The sequence below is a fragment of the Pseudopodoces humilis genome, chromosome 5 (assembly GCF_049639895.1).
Source record: "Pseudopodoces humilis isolate 2021_Gansu_Grassland_sample_001 chromosome 5, ASM4963989v1, whole genome shotgun sequence".
Lineage (NCBI taxonomy): Eukaryota > Metazoa > Chordata > Aves > Passeriformes > Paridae > Pseudopodoces > Pseudopodoces humilis.
This window is the reverse complement of record NC_142204.1, coordinates 67,939,945-67,957,737: the sequence shown is the minus strand read 5'-3', so window position 1 is coordinate 67,957,737 and position 17,793 is coordinate 67,939,945.

Below are 17,793 nucleotides of genomic sequence, written 5' to 3'. Positions count from 1 at the left end.
CTGTTGTCTTGACCTTTTAAAGCCTAGTTCCAAGCACTGCTCTTCCCCACCTGAAATGAGGGATCTGATCAAGCTTCTGAAGCTTGAGAACCTCCCTTGGTGCTTGAGCTCTGTCCCTCACCCCAGCCTGGGGATAACTGAGGAAGCTGCAGAGCTCATCTATGTTCAAAGGCATCCAGGATGGGGGACTTGGCTCTGAAGACAGTTTTTAAGGTTGAATATTTGTTTTTTTCTTCTTCTTGTCATTAATAGTTTGTCACACACAGTTATGTTTACAAGACTGGATGTGTCTTTTTAGTAGTTGTAATTTTTCAAAGACAGATAGTAATAGGACAAGGGGTGATAGTTTTAAGCTAAAACATGTTTATATTGGACATTAAGAGAAAACCTTTTACTCAAAGGGTTGTGATGCCCTGGCACAGGCTGTCCAGAGAATTTGTGGATGCCCCATGCCTGGAAATGTTCAAGGCCAGGTTGGGTGGGACTCTGAACAACCTGGTTAGCGTAAGTTGTTCTTGCCCATGGAAGGGGGGTGAAACTTTAGGATTTTTAAGGTCTCTTCTACAATTCTATGGATGCCTGGAGCTCCAGGGAAGACTAAAAATGACCAGTTTTGATTGCTTGTTGTTAATTTTCCATCCCTGGAGAGATCTGAAATAATAAATATTTGCTCTTAGTAAATCAAGGTAGACAAACAAAAGGAAGATACACCTCACAGTAAACAGCAATATTAAACATTTGTAAATAGCTTGCCTTCTGCTATTTTTTAAATATCTACATTATATATCTCAATTTAGCTTGCAACTTGTTTAATGTGTCCCTTCTGATTGTTCAAGTGCTCAGACACTGAGTGATGCTGGAAGCCAAACGAACAGGAGCCGTATCCTGTACACTGTTCTTGGAGAAATAGAAAGAGAACAGAAAAGTTCATCATTGAAAACAGTCCCTTACAGACTTAGGTGACCCTGCAAAATTATGCCATTCATAAATCTATTAAACTTCTTTTTCAAACCTGTTGGTATAAATTACAAAAATCAGGTCTTGCTGTGTGCCTTTAGAACACACAAGGAAATATCTCATTGTTTAGGCAGCAAGATGGATGAAGTCTAAATTCAGAATAACTACAGAGATAAATTAGCTAAAGTCTATGGCACTGAACACAATTATAAAATGCAAGAAGGTTTTGTGTAATTTCTTTTTCTAAACAGTGTGGTCTGACTCTTTCCATTATTGCCAGCTCAAATATCAACAGAGTATGAACAGGTTTCTAAATTCCAGCAAAGACTTACAACTAAAGCCCCTGGTTGTGCCTTCTGAAGCATGTCTAAAACTGTAGTCAGGTAAAATTTCCTACTGATCCATGAAATGCTAAAGTATAACAGTACCATTTGGCTGCAAACACCTGTTTCAATTAATTCTCTTACATGTTTCATGCCTTGAAAGCTTTTGTCTTTCTCTTTAAGTCTCTCTGTCAAGGACCACAGATGTTTTGTTTTTGCTGAAGCCCTACTATGCTTTCAGTAACAAGAGGTGAATGAAATAAATTTACAAAACATATTGTTCATGGGCATTCATCATTTACAATGTATGTAGGCATAGATGTCAAATAAGAGAAACAATCCTAAAGTTCTTGGCAAGACAGCAGCCAGCCTTGTGCTGTACTTGGTGGATATCTCATTCTGTTACACACTCAGGGAAAAAATATTCTTGTGAGTGGGGGAACAGAGCTCCTTGCTCTCCTGCTGGCCTGGCAGGCAGTATTCCTTCCAAACCATCTTGTGAATTTATGCTGAGATCTCTCTTTGCTTAGTGTGGGGCATCACTTTTGGCAAGAGCCCCTCAGTGTAACACTGAGATGCACAATTATCTGACACCAGAAAATCATACACAGTTTTCCACATTCCTGATAAAACTGGAGGCACTCTATTAAGTGCTGTGTGTCTCGCAACATGTGTCATGGAAATAAGATACCTAGCTGCAATGCAATGCAGATGCAATGAAATTTTGTCTCAAATACTTTCAAAATCCTCGATTAGCAGTTATTTCCCACCTATGGCTCTTACACAATGTGAAGGTATCCAGCTTTTGCCAGTTAACCACCACCCTCCCTGCACCGCAGGGTCTGTCACACATAACCTGGGATTCTTTAAGCAGCTCCTTGAATTTCCAAACAGAGAGAAAGGCAACTTTATATCTTTAGAATTGGGCTAACAGGATCATTATCTCACTTTGCGTTGTTTTTCAGGAGGACCATAGTGGTGCACTGAAGAACAGGATCTGCCTCCTTACATTATCCACAGGATGCCTTTGGATTATCTTTCGAGTTGTTCTGTACCCAAACCTGATACACACCACAGACAACCAAGAGGCCATTTATCCAGGAGAGCTTTTCCACAGAGCATCCTGATAATCCTTAAGTTCATCATTTACAAGGCTGCAAAGAATCATCTCTGCCACTGTCACCTTCAGTCATAACACCCACAACCATTTCACCTCCCTCAGAATTTCAGCCCACAGCAGTTGCACATCCTGCCTTGCCCTTTACACTAATATAACTTCAAAATGCCTGTTCCTTTTGCTCCAGCAGGAAAATCTGGAAAGAAGTCTCCTGCACCTCCTTGTATAAAAACAGCATGAATAAAATCATCATTCAACAAAAATCAACTAAAAGTAACACCTTTGTGAGAAGATATTTTTGCCTGCTTGGTTTCAGTTTCAAGTAGAACACTAATTTTCTTTGGTCTAGTCAAATGCAATGTAGTTCCATTGGTTGTAAAAAAATTTATAATTCTGTGTTTAAACTGTTGTAGAAAAGAATTTTTTTTTCTCCATGACACTGTAAGAAAGAAGTGTCTGCACTTCAGCTTTTAAAATTGTTCCAACTGGAATAGATATTTTCCATCCACAATGAAAAGGCTAAGGGGGGAGATCTTAGTTAAGACTTTGATGTTTGTTTGTATGATTATTTGGATTTTCTTAATGCTGAGAGTTTTTGTGGGACACTTGAAACAAATATTTTATGACTGAATGTCATATTTAATTCCAATGATAGTTTTAAAGGGTTTTTTTAATGCCTTCCGGAGAGTAACAAAATTTGCACAGTTTTGAGAATGTATATGATAAGTATTGTAAATTAATTTTTCAATAGCTCCACCTTGAAATTTCCCTTTTTGTTGTGGGGGAAAAAACCACACAAAACTGTCAAAATTTCTAAACCTGTTTCTAACATGTTAGCCACTGTGCAAATACATGTTTTTTTATGTCAGATTTTAGAGAGAAGAACTTTTAGGAGGGGTCTTGCTCTAATGGCAGAATTTGAGGCACAAATGCTGAAAAATTATGAGAATTATTTCAAAATATGGTCAAGACTATTTGAAACATGAAAAATAATATTTGAAAAAAATAGCAGGGATTAATCAAGTGTGGTAAACCCCGAGACACTGATATTTTCTTATCAAATTTTTAGACTTAAGACCTCTGTGCAGAAAACTTTTCCTGAAACTGCTCAGTAACACACCAATGTTTCAATTATTCTACTTTCTATCCTGTATCAAGGTGCTGGAATTATAATATATATATATATATTCTTATACTTTTAATTCAGCATGAGATGTTTTTTTAGAATTAGTCAAATTCAGCTCAAGTTCAAATATGAGGCAGCTTTGGCATTGACTTTGCTACGAAAAGAAAGGCCAATGGCTCACAATATTTTGCTCCAAGTGGGCAGTCACAGGATGAATTGCTGAGTCCAAAACCCTCTTGGCTTTAGCATGATACTGGACTAAAGCTGAGCATTGGATTTCCGTGAGCATTGTTAACTTTTCCTTCCCTGCTGAAATCTGAGGATCTGGGAGAAGGTTTTTGCCTTGTTTCAATCCATAAATCTCTAGGAAAGCATTTTGCAGATACTAAAAGGTATTTTGTTTAAAACATGCTCAGACCCCAGTGAAGTCATATTGTTTGCCTAGAAAATATTAATTCTGGACCCAAAAAATTATATAAAGAATTAGCTCTTTGTATTGTAAATAGGCAGAAGATGCTGCTTTATTGACTTCTAATATGACTGAAGAATTTAGCAAGATCAAGGAAATAAACCTTTTTTTCCTTTTTTTTTTTTTGCTCTAATTCAAGGAAACAGGTCCTGCAGCTGAAGAAGGAACTATCACAGTGCTACAGGAGCCACCACTAGTATCACAAGACCAATTAGAATAATAGAATGTTTTAGGTTGGATACAATTTTTAAGGTCATTAAGTCCAGACATTGACCCAGCACTGCCAAGTCCACCACTAAACCATGTAAATCACTCTAGAGGTCAAGAGAGAGAAATAGAGAGAACAGAGGTAAATACACTTTGAGGATTCAGTTCATCTGATCTTAGCACTTTCCACCAAAATTATACACACCTGTGGAGTTCAAGGATGGCTTAGAGGTAGATTTCAGTTACTCACTTTAAACACCAGTCTTCATTTATTGCTTTTACACTTACTTTTCCACACATTTCTCCCTGACTCCAGCCAACCATGAAAGCAGCTAGCCTTGTAGAAACGGATATGTGGAACTTAATATAGGAAAAAAACAACAGGTATCCAAGCAAATAATTCTGCCTTTTGATGCATGTGTTTCTCTCTCCATTGTAATCTGGAGGTGGGTGCCTCTTATGGGTAGATGTATTCAAATTAACATCATTCCACTGTGTCTCCTTCACAGCCAGGACTTCATATGAGGTGACAGTCCTGGCAGATATGGGGTGTGTAAGCTGGGGGAGCTGTGCCTCCTGAGTCCCACAGTCTCACATCAAATCTCACTTGGAGATGTCATCATCATGACAGTTTTGTGTGTGTTTTTCTCTTGTTGAACATTTTTGAAAGACATAACTTTTAAATGACAATTCAAACCTATGCAGATTGGTGAGGAAATAAAATCTGAGGTACTTATCCATCTGGAGGAAAAAAAACAAAACAGGGCAGCATTTATCAGTTCTGATTTTCAAGCAGGATCTTTGTGGACACACATGCATATGACTGCAGGCCTGATCAAAATATCTCATTTCTAAAGAGATCATTCTATTGTTCGGTACTTTCCTGTGGATCGGTTTGATTGTTACATGGCTTATGTATCTAACTCCAAATTTTGGGGTTTGCTTTGCAAGGCAGTTAAATCAAAATATAGATTCTGCAGCACTTTGAAACGCAGGCAGCAGCATTTTATTCTTCCTACATCTCAGACCCTAAAGAGTCCCCATGCTGCTCATTCTCAAAAGAGGATAGAGGTATTTCATTGTATTCCATGGAATGTCTCTTCTATATTTTGAACTCACACAGCATTAATTCATATCCTGGCCTCCAACAAGCTGCAACCTGACTAGAAAGAGTGAGATTAGCTTTCAGAAAACTTTCCAGGCTAAGGATAATATAGATATTTCATGTGTCACTCTCTTATCCTTATCACAAAGATCTATATAAATGACTTTCTGGCATTCCTCTACTTATCTGTTACACAGCATTACAGATCTGTAAGATTACACTTTCTGTGGGCTCTGAGATTCTCTCTTGAATCCAGATATTCAGCATTGTTTTCACCACACTTGGACTTTGTTCCACTTTTAGTAGCAGCATGAAGTCAGTCACATTTAAATCAGATGAATACCTGAATTTTTCATATTAATTAAAGTTCAATAGATTCCTTATAAAGAATAGATGAAAGGAGCAGCAGTGACACGGGAGTCATGTAGGCCGGATTTTCTGCAGATTAGCTAAAGCTGGTATGAACTTCCTCCCCAGCTTTCTTAAATATTTCCTGCTTTTTTGAAGAGATTGACAAATAAGGTTTTGCATAATAGCACAGAAGCAATTTCCTCATCATTTCCACAATGTAAAGAAGAGAGAGAATTAAAAAATAAAAAAGACTGACATGAAAAGAACCCCAGGGCTGCCTCTCCAACGTGTAGTTTCTTGAAATGCTGCTAAGTGCACAGGACCCTGATCACCCTTCAGTGTAATTCTTCCAGTCACACTGGGTTACAATGGTGATAAATTTAGCTTTGGCATATTTAGGGATAGATTCCTGAAAAAAGAACTAGAAGAGTCTCTTAAAACTGTGCATTTTTGGCAACTGATCAAATTGATTTTTTATGAAAGAAAACTCCCACATTACTGTAAGGTAATGGACTATATTATCATAGACTCACAGAATAACTGGGGTTGGAAGGGACCATTAAAGGGACGCTTTCCACTGTCCCGGGTTGCTGAGAGCCCTGTCCAGCCTGGCCTTGGACGCTTCCAGGGATGGGGCAGCCACAGCTTCTCACAGACCTGTGCCTGTGTGTTATCACCCTCATTGCAAATCATTTCCTCCTTATGTCTAGTCTGAATCTACCTTCTTTTAGTTTAATGCCATTATCCCTTGTCCTTCCACTACAGACCTTGCTAAATGATTTGTCACCATCTCTCTTAGAAGGCCCCTTGAAGTGCTGAAAGGCTGCAACAAAATCTTATGTAATTTTCTCTTCTCCAGGCTGAGCAACCCCAGCTTTTTCAGCTTTTCCTCTTGGGAGAGATGGTCCAGCCAGATGATTATTGTCTCCCTCCTCTGGTCCTGCACCAACCAAGCTACTCTTACCACAAATGTTGCAGATTCTTGTATTGCTTTTTTTGCTGGTGAAGAACCTGTTGCTAAAACGTCTCATTTGTTCTCAGTATCCTTGAGTATTCAGAAGAGACTTAGTTATACATGCAGAAATAAGTCAAAGTGAGTGTTTAAAAGTGGAAATTGTGAAACCAATTTTAATTTAATTTAGAAAATAGGTAAATTAACAAATAGGTTAACAGGTATATGACAGATTTTTCAGGCCACCTTTTAATAAGTTCTATTTTAAACAAACCACTCATTATTTAAGGAAATTTTGCTTGTGGTCATCACCACTTTTTTCTAATTAATATTTGTAAAACTACTGGTAGTATAGGTAGCAATTCTATATTTTTCTGAGAGAGATCGGTTAGTTAACATTTTCTTCATTGCGTTTGTTTGGGTTTCCCCCTTGGTACAAAGTCTCCAAGCTATTAGTGTAAGGCTTGATTTGGCTTCATTTTGGATGACAGTCACTAAAGGGGTCAGCCCAAGGCAGGCATACCCTAAAAGCCTTTGACTAGGAGTTCACTTGTAGCCAGGGCAACAGCAAGAGTGCCCACTATGAAATTCATTGTATGAGTAGGGAAATTCCTTCTGACTTTCTCCTTTGAAAGGGGAGAGGTGGGATTTAGGATGTGATCCAGTTCTGAGCAGGAGAAAGGATGTGCTTCGTTGTGTAGCCTGTATTTCTGACACATATATGAAAATACTTCCATTTTCTAGGAGGAGCACCATTGCTCCCCTCACTCACAGAGGCTTTGAACAGTGAACTTGCTTCTTTCCTCAGCCAGCACTCAGAGAACAGCAACTCCACTCTTATGCCCTTGAGTCACCTAGAAGACTTACAAGGCTCCTCTAGCTGCAAAGTTTCTTCAGTTATCCCCAATGGCTCTGAAACACAGAGACCCACATTTGGAGTACCAGGGCACTGAACTTCTCCAGCTGCCTCACAGATCCATCAAGTCAAGCCATGGATTGGTGGTGTCCCTGAACGAGACAGGAGACGAAGCTCCTCCAACTGCAACATCTACAGCCATGTAGAGATTGCTTCTTTAGTCTGTACAGCCACCAGATACACATCCCAACATGACATTAAAATGTAATCCTGACTATTAGCCAGGCAGCCAGTAGCACAGGGAAGTTTCTAAGTAGATTAACTGCTTTCTCCATCTCTGCAAGAGCCACCTGCACTCTGACTTTTTAAAAATAGCAAGGCTGAAGTTGATGCTACAGTGACTGTAAACTCGTATTCCTGCACAGGGATCAGTGAGATAACGTCCATTAGACAGTGGATTTATCATTTATTATCTCCCTTCCACTAAAGGGACTGTTCTTGAGGGAGTCAGAAGCACGGTCCAGCTGGGATAGCATTATGGGGAGCATGAAGAGGAGTTCTCAGCAGGGGGCTGATCCCACGGACTATTAGCCCTCCTTTTCTCCAGCTACAGCACCAAAACAACCTTTCAGATCAAAGCTCTGTTTTGAGAGAGGTACTTCTTGTTTCACACTGACTTAAGCGTCTAAAAAATTTAAGCCAGACTAAGCTGTGGTAAAGACTGAGGCTCACCTTTCATCTTCTTGGTGACAGAAATCTGAACATTCCAGGCCAAGCCAATACAATGGCTTTGTACCATTTCCAAAGTTGTTTTCCATGTGGGACACATTGACTGAAAGCATCCCTGAGCCATTCCGTCTTGCTGCAGTGTCCTGAAAGTGCAGCACAAGGGTGTGCTGAGAAGCAAGAGATTTCTGGAAAGCTGGAAGGTTACCTTCAGCAGCAGCAAGCTTCCAGAACATGCTGGTCTGATCTAGAGCTGTAGGTACCCACCTTGCCTGGGATTTGTCCCTGGTGTAAGGGTAATGTGTGTATACTCTTGGTCCTTGTGTCTGAGCATCCATAAACTTCCTAAAATGGAAGAGTTGGGCCTCCCAGTAATTTTGGGGAATGCACAGATGCACAGGAGCACAGGACCACTGGAAAGACTTATGGAAATGTTGGGGATTCCTTTGAGGACTTCACTTTACACTGCACATAGCTCAGCTGCTCCCTACATGCCTCTCTCCTTCTCAGGGTAATCGAGACTTTGAGTGTTCAGCCAAAGGGCAATAGAACATGGACCACTGGCAGCTCACCCTGCCTCCTGCAGGAAGGCCTCAAGAAGCATTCAGCAACCCCCTTCTAACTGAAGTTCTTTCAAAGATGGAGGTCCAGGTAGTACCAGACTTCATTCTACAACAGAAAAGGGCGAATGAGCCTTCAACTATTGTTATATACTAAAATAATATTTACAGATACTGTAAATAAGCAGGAGTGTATGACATTTCAGAGGAATTTGATAAGAACTGTGCTGAGTTTGGCTGAGGTACAATTAGTTTTTTTCACAGCATCTAATATGGGGATGTGACTTGGATTTGTGCTGGAAATGGGTTTGATAATTCAGGGATGTTTTTGTTAATGCTAGGCAGGGCTTACACGGAGTCAAGGCCTTGGCTGTTTCTCCACCCACTCATCTTGTCACTTACATTGAAATCTGTCTACAGGGTTCTAAATGATGGGTAGTGAAAAACAAAGTTGAAAGTTGCTGGGAGGTATCTAGCAGATACTGCAGGAGTCAGGTCAGGCCTCAATGTCTTCATTTTGGTCCAGGGGAAAAGAGCTAACAGAATACTAATGAAAGTTGCAGATGGTACTAGAATCAGTAAAGGTTATCAACCCCAGTGAAATAATGCAATAGGACCTGAATAGGTTAGGAATCTGGGCTTAAAGCAAAATTGTGTTTAGCCTAGAAAATTGCAAACTAATCCCACCAGAGAAAAAATAATTAATGTTGAGTAGCAAAGGGAGGAAGGCAAAAAGAGCCTTAAATGCAGAGTTATTGAAAGAGATCTGAGGTGAGAGAAAACTTTTAAGTTAGAGATAAATTTGCAGTGTGAAGCAGAAAGAAAAAAGATATTGTTGAGTTAAAGACTTAGGCAAAATTCATGAGTGTCATAAAACAAGATGAAACGCTGGAGTTTTGTGCGTGGCAATATCTGGCAGAGCATCTCTAAATGAAAGCAACTCAGTACCAGAGGGCAAAGTACAAGGAGAGAAAACTTTTTTTTTTCCCTGCCCTTCTGGGATAATTGTTTTCTAAAGACACAATAAAGAAGTTGTTGAATAGGTCCTTTAAAAGAGAGCTTGAATAAGTGATGTGAAAGTGGGCACGTCCCTCCAGAAACAAATATTTTCCTCTTTTACTAATACTTCCATTGTAGTTGTCCAAAGAGAATAAGATGAATTTAGAGAGATCAGAATCAAGATCTAGTAGTCATTGTAGCAGCCACATGTAGAGAAAACATTATCTTTAGCACTTCAGGCATTTGAAGGAAAGAGCAGGCAATTTTAGAGCTGTGCAGTAATAAACTTTGGTAAAATTGGAAAGAAAACTACATAGTACACCAAACCTTCCTCACTTGTCTCTTGTGCTATTTCCCACTGACTTGAGCTTTCCCATTAGATAAAACATGATTTATAGGAAAGTTTTGTTTAAAACTCATCCAGTGTCCTTAAGGGGATCCCTCCAATGTTTTCATTCAGATAGGGTCAAATCACATTAGTCTAATAAATATTGGTGATCACTGCATATGACAGGAGATCAGCCCAGGTTGATGACTTTGTTACTTATAGCTCCACCTGTACAGCTTTGGAAGTAAAACAGTAGTAATGCATTCCAAGGAAATGTGTTCAGAGATTGATCCTTTTTCCTGTCCCTGACTTTCTTTGCCTCTATAGAAAAGTTATTTAATATCTTTAAGACTTTCCTTACATGTTGACAACATGGACATAATACATTTACAAAAATTGCTGTCAATGTTTGAAATCTTCTGTATCCAAAAGAGATTTTATATAATGAAATATTATATACATACTGATGTTGCATTTTAAATTTATATATTATTTTGTTTAGTTGAACAAGTTGAATTTGTTTCCAAATTATTTTAATTCTGAATTGATAGTTTTTTATTAAATATTTCATAGTCCAGAAGACTTTCCCAGAAAATAAAACTTTTCAGATTGATTAAAATTTACATCTAATTTACGCACATTCTTTTTTCCCCCTCTGACAAATCCAGGTTCTACCATTTCAGTGAGGGTTTCGTATTTTATGTACAATACTTAAGAATGATTACTGACTTTCATTTGTAAAGCCAAATCTTAAAAAAAAAATCTATCCTCAATGCTTAATAACTAATTGAATTATCTAATCTCAACAATTGAATTGAAACAAATACAGTGAAAACAAAAATCACTTGCAGCTTTTAAAACCAAAGCAGGTTGGGTTAAAACCCTAGTCCATGTGCTTCATTACTTATGTTAAATGCAGCACAGAAATCCCTAATCTTGCACAGGTAACAAAAAATGAACTATAGGTCAGTTGCACCTGGAAATGTTGGTGCTGAAAATCTTTCTTCTTTCTGCTTCATGGCAAATGGTCATTTAAAGTTGCATAAAAGGGGCAGGAATTTCTGATGGTACAGGCATGAGGCAAACTGATCACTGGTTCTCACCCTTGCCGTCAGAAAAATCCCGTTCTGCCTCTGCCTCGTCAGACAGCGAAAGGATCTGGGATGGCAGCTAGGCTGGAACCTTGTGAGGTTTAAAAATACAACTTGTTCAGACAGGCAAACCCAAACTTAGGGTTTGGCACATATTTTGCCCCTCTGTGTATCTCCTGAGCCCCGAGCAGGAGACCACAGGAGCACCTCTGGAAGACAATTCCTGCAGGGAGCCCCACGCGTGAGCTCTGGCCCGGGAAGGTGCCGGTGGCACAGCAGCACAGCAGAGACACACTGCAGCCTGTGAAGCGACAGCTAGGGTGCACTGATACACAAGTGCCTGGCAACTGCTCTAATTTATTGCAGTAGCTGTTATGGCTCTCTGTGAAGCCTAAAATAATCTATGAGCATTTCACATTTTAATGGTATTCATGTTGAGGGCCTCTGTGTGACTGCAGCTATATGATAACATATGCCCCAATCGGATCTGCCCTTTGTGTATGAGATGACACAATTTGTGCACAGTTAGCCATGAGGGAGATGGAGATTATCCATTTCCAGCACAGGCAATGCTGGGTCTTCCAGCCTCTCATATACACCAAAGAGACAAATATTTTCCTTTTTAAGAGCATTTACACCCTCGGAGCTCAACAGATGGAATGTTCTTGCCCTTCAAGGCAAAGCTTTGCTGTCAGAAGAGACACAGAGGACCAAGTAAGTAGCAGGCGCAGAAACTAGTTGAGTTTAATGGGATTTGGCTGATTATTATGTTTTCTTCTATTATAATTAACTTGTCTTTTCAATAACACCAAGGACCTCAAACAAGTGACAACATTAGGAATCTGTAAAGTTCCTAGCAAAGAAAAATGCTTCCAAGAACATAACTGCTTATAGAAACTGAGTGCTTCAAAAAGTTAGGAGAAACTATAGTTAAGATCACTGTAAAGATTTATTCCTTCCTCTGAAAGTGTGGAGTCCAGTGCTACATAATCACGTGTCCTTCATTGCGCAATTTCTCTTTATCCATCCAGCCTTTCTGACAGTGCAGATCCATGTCTAAACCAATCCCTCTGACTGACTGCTCATGCCTTACTTCCAGGCAAGAAGTCCTACATAGCCAACCTATTCTCCTCTGCAGAAGCATCAGTTTTAGTTCTCTTTTCCCAGGAATTTTTTCCTCCTGTCTCCTTCTGCCCTGAATTCACTTCCAGATTTTCTCTCCTAATATATTGTCTCCATTCCATCCTTGCTTCTTTTTTAGTTTCAGATCCTTTCTAAGAAGAGTTTAAGAGCTCATGGCCATATCTGTGGTGGTGAATCATGGGTGTCACCAAGGGGCATTCCAATCCATATCAGAATCATAGAACAGTTTGGATTGGAGGTGACCTTAAAGATCATCCAATTCCAACCCCCTGCAACAGGCAGAGATACCTTCCACTACAGCAGGTTGCTCAAAGCCCCGTCCAACCTGGCCTTGAACACTTTCAGGGATGGGCCATCCACAGTTTCTCTGGGCCTAAACCTTCTTTCTTGAAGTCCCCAAATTAGGGGACATCCAGTAATTCCAGTCATGCTGTACCATCACCTAAAACATGTGGGATATAGCTTGTCCATCCTGTTGCTACCTTCTTCAGAAGAGCCCTCATTTATATAGTTTTATGGATGCACTTTTTTTGTTGTCCCTGACATAATTGTCACCCCATGGACAAATTTCAAGTCCCTGCTTGAATCTTGTCAGAAACACAATCTTTACAGACCTCCTGAAAGAAAATGCAACTGTAATCTCAGGATGCTTTTGCCCTGACCTGGTTCTGCACTAAAACTGGGCTGATATGACCAAAGATTTCCAGCAATCAAAGGAAGACCTAAAGCAGAGAAAAATTTAATCCTGGAAAGCAGTGTGATAAAAAGTCATAAGCAGCTGAAAACAGGGCTATATAAAAGGAAACATCATGAAGCTTTGACAAGCACTGTTCCTAGCCCTGCAAATAATACCTCTTTGGCTGGTCTGATATTCCTTGATCCTCTTGTAAAGATTGCAAAAGATAAAGAAGATTTTACAGGCAGCTCAACAAATACCAAATCTTGTCTTTGTCTGCATACTTGCATATTTCTCACCTCTTAAGTTTTAAGCTCAAAAGCTAAAAGGTGTTCATTCAGGAGCTCTTCCTGAATTCCTCTTGGATTGCTCCCAGATCCTTTCAATAAGGTGCAGACACACAAGTCAGACGTGAGGGTCAGCGCTGCACACGCGGGTGCCTTTCGGTGGAGCAGACACTCCTACATGTCAGGATTTGCTGAGCACATTTAGGGAAGCTGCCAAAGCATTTGGAGTGCTTTGGCAGCAGAAGAAACAGCTGGTCCCATCAAAGTGATCACATTCTTGGACATTAATTTAGCGGCTGAGAGGATGGAGTGATGCTTGCCAGGGAATAACCTTCATAATCCTAAAGGGTTAGAGACCCCAAGATTACAGCCTAGCAAAGGTGTGGTTAAAGCAGGTTCAACTGCTTTGTTAGCAGGTTGGTTGAACCTTGGAGAAAAATGCATTTGGACAGCATGTAGTGCCTGAACTGACAAGTTCCTTCAGTTGGAGGAGCTATAGATAGATTGGCATCAGAAGGCATTGGACTCTGAACACTGGGAGCTATTTTATGCAGTCTCAGTAAATAACAACAGGTCAGTGCTGGTGCAAGAATGAATTATTAATCAGTGTGTATTGTGGAAATACAGTTGAATGAGTCTGGAAGCTGTTCTTCTGGGGAGAGCATGCTGGAGGTATATGGAGATACATATCAGAAGAAAAATTAAAATATGCATTTATGGTGACCTCTGTTAAAATGTTTAGGGCCCATTGCTGTCTGATTAATTGTGGCACTTCCTAAAACAAGACAAGAAGTTCCTGTAAAGTTTTGGTGTTGACCACCTCAATATGGCCCTAGCATATACCTTTTCCTTTAGTTTTTTACCCATTCTGTAACAATGAGAAATATCCAAATAACTCCTGAGCCCTTTAATGAGTCCCTTTCTGCTCAGAGGCTGCAAAGAAGAAAATACAGGAGTCAGTTATGAACACCTGAACTTAATGTTGGTAATGAGAGCGTGGTTATCTCTTCTCCTTTTCCTATTTACACCACTGTGGAAAACATCCCCTTTCACCTTGGAGCCAAGGCTGTTATTGCAACATTATAAAATTGCTGAGCAATTTTCTTTCTCTGCTTAGCTATTATTTCCATTGAATCATCAGTTACCACCCATTGAATGAAACCAAACATCAAAGTAAACCCCAAAACACATTATAAATAAGTTGGCACCCTTATTTTCCACATTATTTCTTCTGTGAAAAGAGCAGGAATTTATACACTGCATCTGTCTATCTTTCTTGTCTTAGGGCTTTACTTTCACACCACAAACTGTTCTAAAGAAATGAACATTTTGAAGGCTAACACACAAGGATGGATTAATTTATCAAAGCATTAAACTCCATAGAGATTTATTTTTTAAATCAGCCGCCATTGATTGCAAGACAGCAGGATGTACCGAGGGGACAGAAACCCAGGTATGAAAAATGGATTCAACCCAAGGCAAGGCAACAGGGAAGGACTAAGATGTGTAACTGTCATTTATTAAATCACATAAACTGCAGAATCTTTTCTTCCTGAATAAGAAATTTTGGTAAGAAAAACTACATGCTAGAAAATCATGATCTTGTAATGGACATTGTAGCCAGCTTTTTTTTCAGCTGGGAAAAAAAAATAAAATTGAGTGATAGTGATCCACAAAGCAATCAGAAGTTTAAAACCGTAGTTTCTACTTTACCAAACCATTTTTATGGGCTGGATTTGTCTGGGGAAGGGAGAAGTCTCCTTTTTTTTCTTTCCCCAGAATTGGTGATTAACATATATAGGTCACCACATCAGATGTAGAAATCCTTCAACAACACACTGCTTCTGAAATAATGCACTGCATTCAAAGACCCCACAGAACTGTACACAAAGTACTCCATTAACAGCAGGTGCTGTACAGAAAAGCTCTCTTTAAAAGAGCTTTTAATTACAGTATATCTTTGTTTAGAAGCCACCTTCAACTACCTTTTCCTTGAGAGCTGCAGAGGAAAGCAATTAAATGTATGAGAAAATCACCCTCAATTTAAAGCTGCAGGAGAAAGCAAAGTGTAAAAGAGGGCTAAGCCTGTACACAAAGACATACGGTATGTGAAGTCAGTGGAGGCTGGGAATTACTTTGACTTAATTAATACATGTTGTAAATCTTAAGATGTGCAACTACCCCAAGCTGAAAGTCATAGCTGTCTGTATGGTCCATGTTTATTCCCAAGTCTCCCTCTAACAATGGAATTTACACAAAAATACATTTATCTCTCTCAGCCGTATAATTCACACCTTTGCAAAATTCCCTTTACAGAGGTGAAGGGTTTCAGTAGAGCTGAGTGAGCAGGAAGGCACAGGGTTTATTTATTTAAGTGAGGCCACTTGTATGGATCTGACTACAAAGAAAGGTTTTACTAGAGGAGGAAAAGGATCTTTTTGGTCTTTTCCCATCACAGTATAGCAAAGTCCTTTTAGCCACAGTGGAAAAAGGAGTTCAAAGGTTTGGTGAATTGTTTGGTTTTGGATGTTGGGTTTTTTAAATAGTTGAAATTTACAAAATGGTTTCTGTGTTTTTAGGAGCTAATCTTTGATGATCAAAACTTGTGGGGAAAAAAAAATAAAAAAAACAAACAAACAAACAACAACAAAACAAAACAAAAAAACAAACCATCAATAACTCCACTGAAGTTAAAGGCAAGAATGTTCCTTACTAAAACAACACCAGAAAATTCTTCATTTGAAGGCATTTTGTAGAGGATACAAAGGTTAATTAGATACTTTCCATTGCATTATATAGCAGGAAACCTCTGTTAATTACTGCTTCTCTAACATGACTGATTTGTTAAAAACTCACTATGGAACCACAAATAAAAAAAATAATTATCTTTCTCATTCCAACACAAACTATTCGGGTTCTAAGAACTGTGCCCTCTGGGTGCCTGTTTTTTTGCATAATACCTAATTTATTTCTACAGTCCAAAGCCTATGACCCTTTTTCAAAATTAGATATTAACAGAGACACTGAATGGTTAATTTTAACACACAGCCTTACTAAAACCCTAAAATGAATGAAACTTCCTCCAACTTCTAAACACTTCAGCATTTGTTCCTGTGTTTTCTCATGTCCTACAGTACAGGAGAAAAGATTGATATTAATGGCTTATTTTACCACTATTTTTATTTCAACTTAATATCATAAACAAGGTGTTTCTATAAATGTTTGAATTTATGAGCTTTTGTGAGTTTTCTCAACCAATTAGTCAAATTTCTGCCTTGAAGGCATCTCCTTGCTAAATCAATCTCTTTTTTTGGTTTTTGTTATTTAGTGCACCACTGTATTCCTTTAAAGGCGAAGTTCAATTATTTCTCCTTTGAAGGTCTGAGTGCCTTGCTTAAAATGCCAAGTGCATTAAAAACAGTCCTCCCTTGACTTTTTCAGGGATATAGAAGGATAATACATTACTTGGATTTAATGGAATTTTGAAATTGATCATGTGTGTGTGTACATGTGCATGAAGATACCAAAATAAGGATTAAATGCTGTCAAACCATCAAGAACACTTGGTTTTTTAGCCTTCTGACATTTTTATTTCTTAACAAGGAACAAAAAGTAGGAATGTTTTGCGGTTGAAACAAAGGTAGGAAGGACACACTGAACTTGGATGAAAACTTGTACTAACATAGTTTACAAGCACAGAAATAAGTCTTTAAAGCCACACAAGTGTAAAGGAGATCAGATTATAGTGGAAAAAAGCTGCATATTTGCTCTTACTACTTGGGGAATCTACTCATGCCCCTCTTCTGAATTGCATTCACTGTCCTTATGTATTTTTATTTAAACTTTGAAGATAATGTGTTTTTTCCTCTGTGGTGATACTGAATCCACAGGGGATGACAAAAGTTTTTGCAGGCAACCCAAGTCTGCTATGAGATCTTGGTGAATTTTGCAAATAGATGGTTCTTGGCCATGACAGTTTATTCCTCATGTCTGGAATGGCAGGAGATTTCTGCCAACAGTGGAAATGGCTTCAGGTCATCCCCTGTTGAAAGGCTCTGGAGGCTTTAAAAGAGAAAAAAAACAACTTTAAATTTGACTGTGGCACCTGTTTATGGTGGCTGGATGCCTTAGAAGGCTGCAGGGCAGACCCTACACCTTGAGCCCTGGTCATAGGAATCACTTCATGGGATCTACTTTGACTAGTAAAGGCTGCAGCGGGATGTTTCTGCTGGGTTCTTAAAAATAAGTTTAGGAGCCAATTGTCTATGGCAGGCATGTTCAGTATGCATGTATCTCTTCCAGTGCAAACTTTGAGTGAAAACTGAGATTAATTCAATTAAGTTTAAACATTTCAGCTTTTTTATTTTATGGTTACACACATAAGTAGAGCAATAACGGAATATAAATGTTGTGTATTTACTGTGGCATGATCCAAGCAATTACTACTAAAGTATTAAGGAAAACCATAATTTTGTTCTTTTAATTTTATTTTATAATTAGGTGGGAACTATATTTTGGTG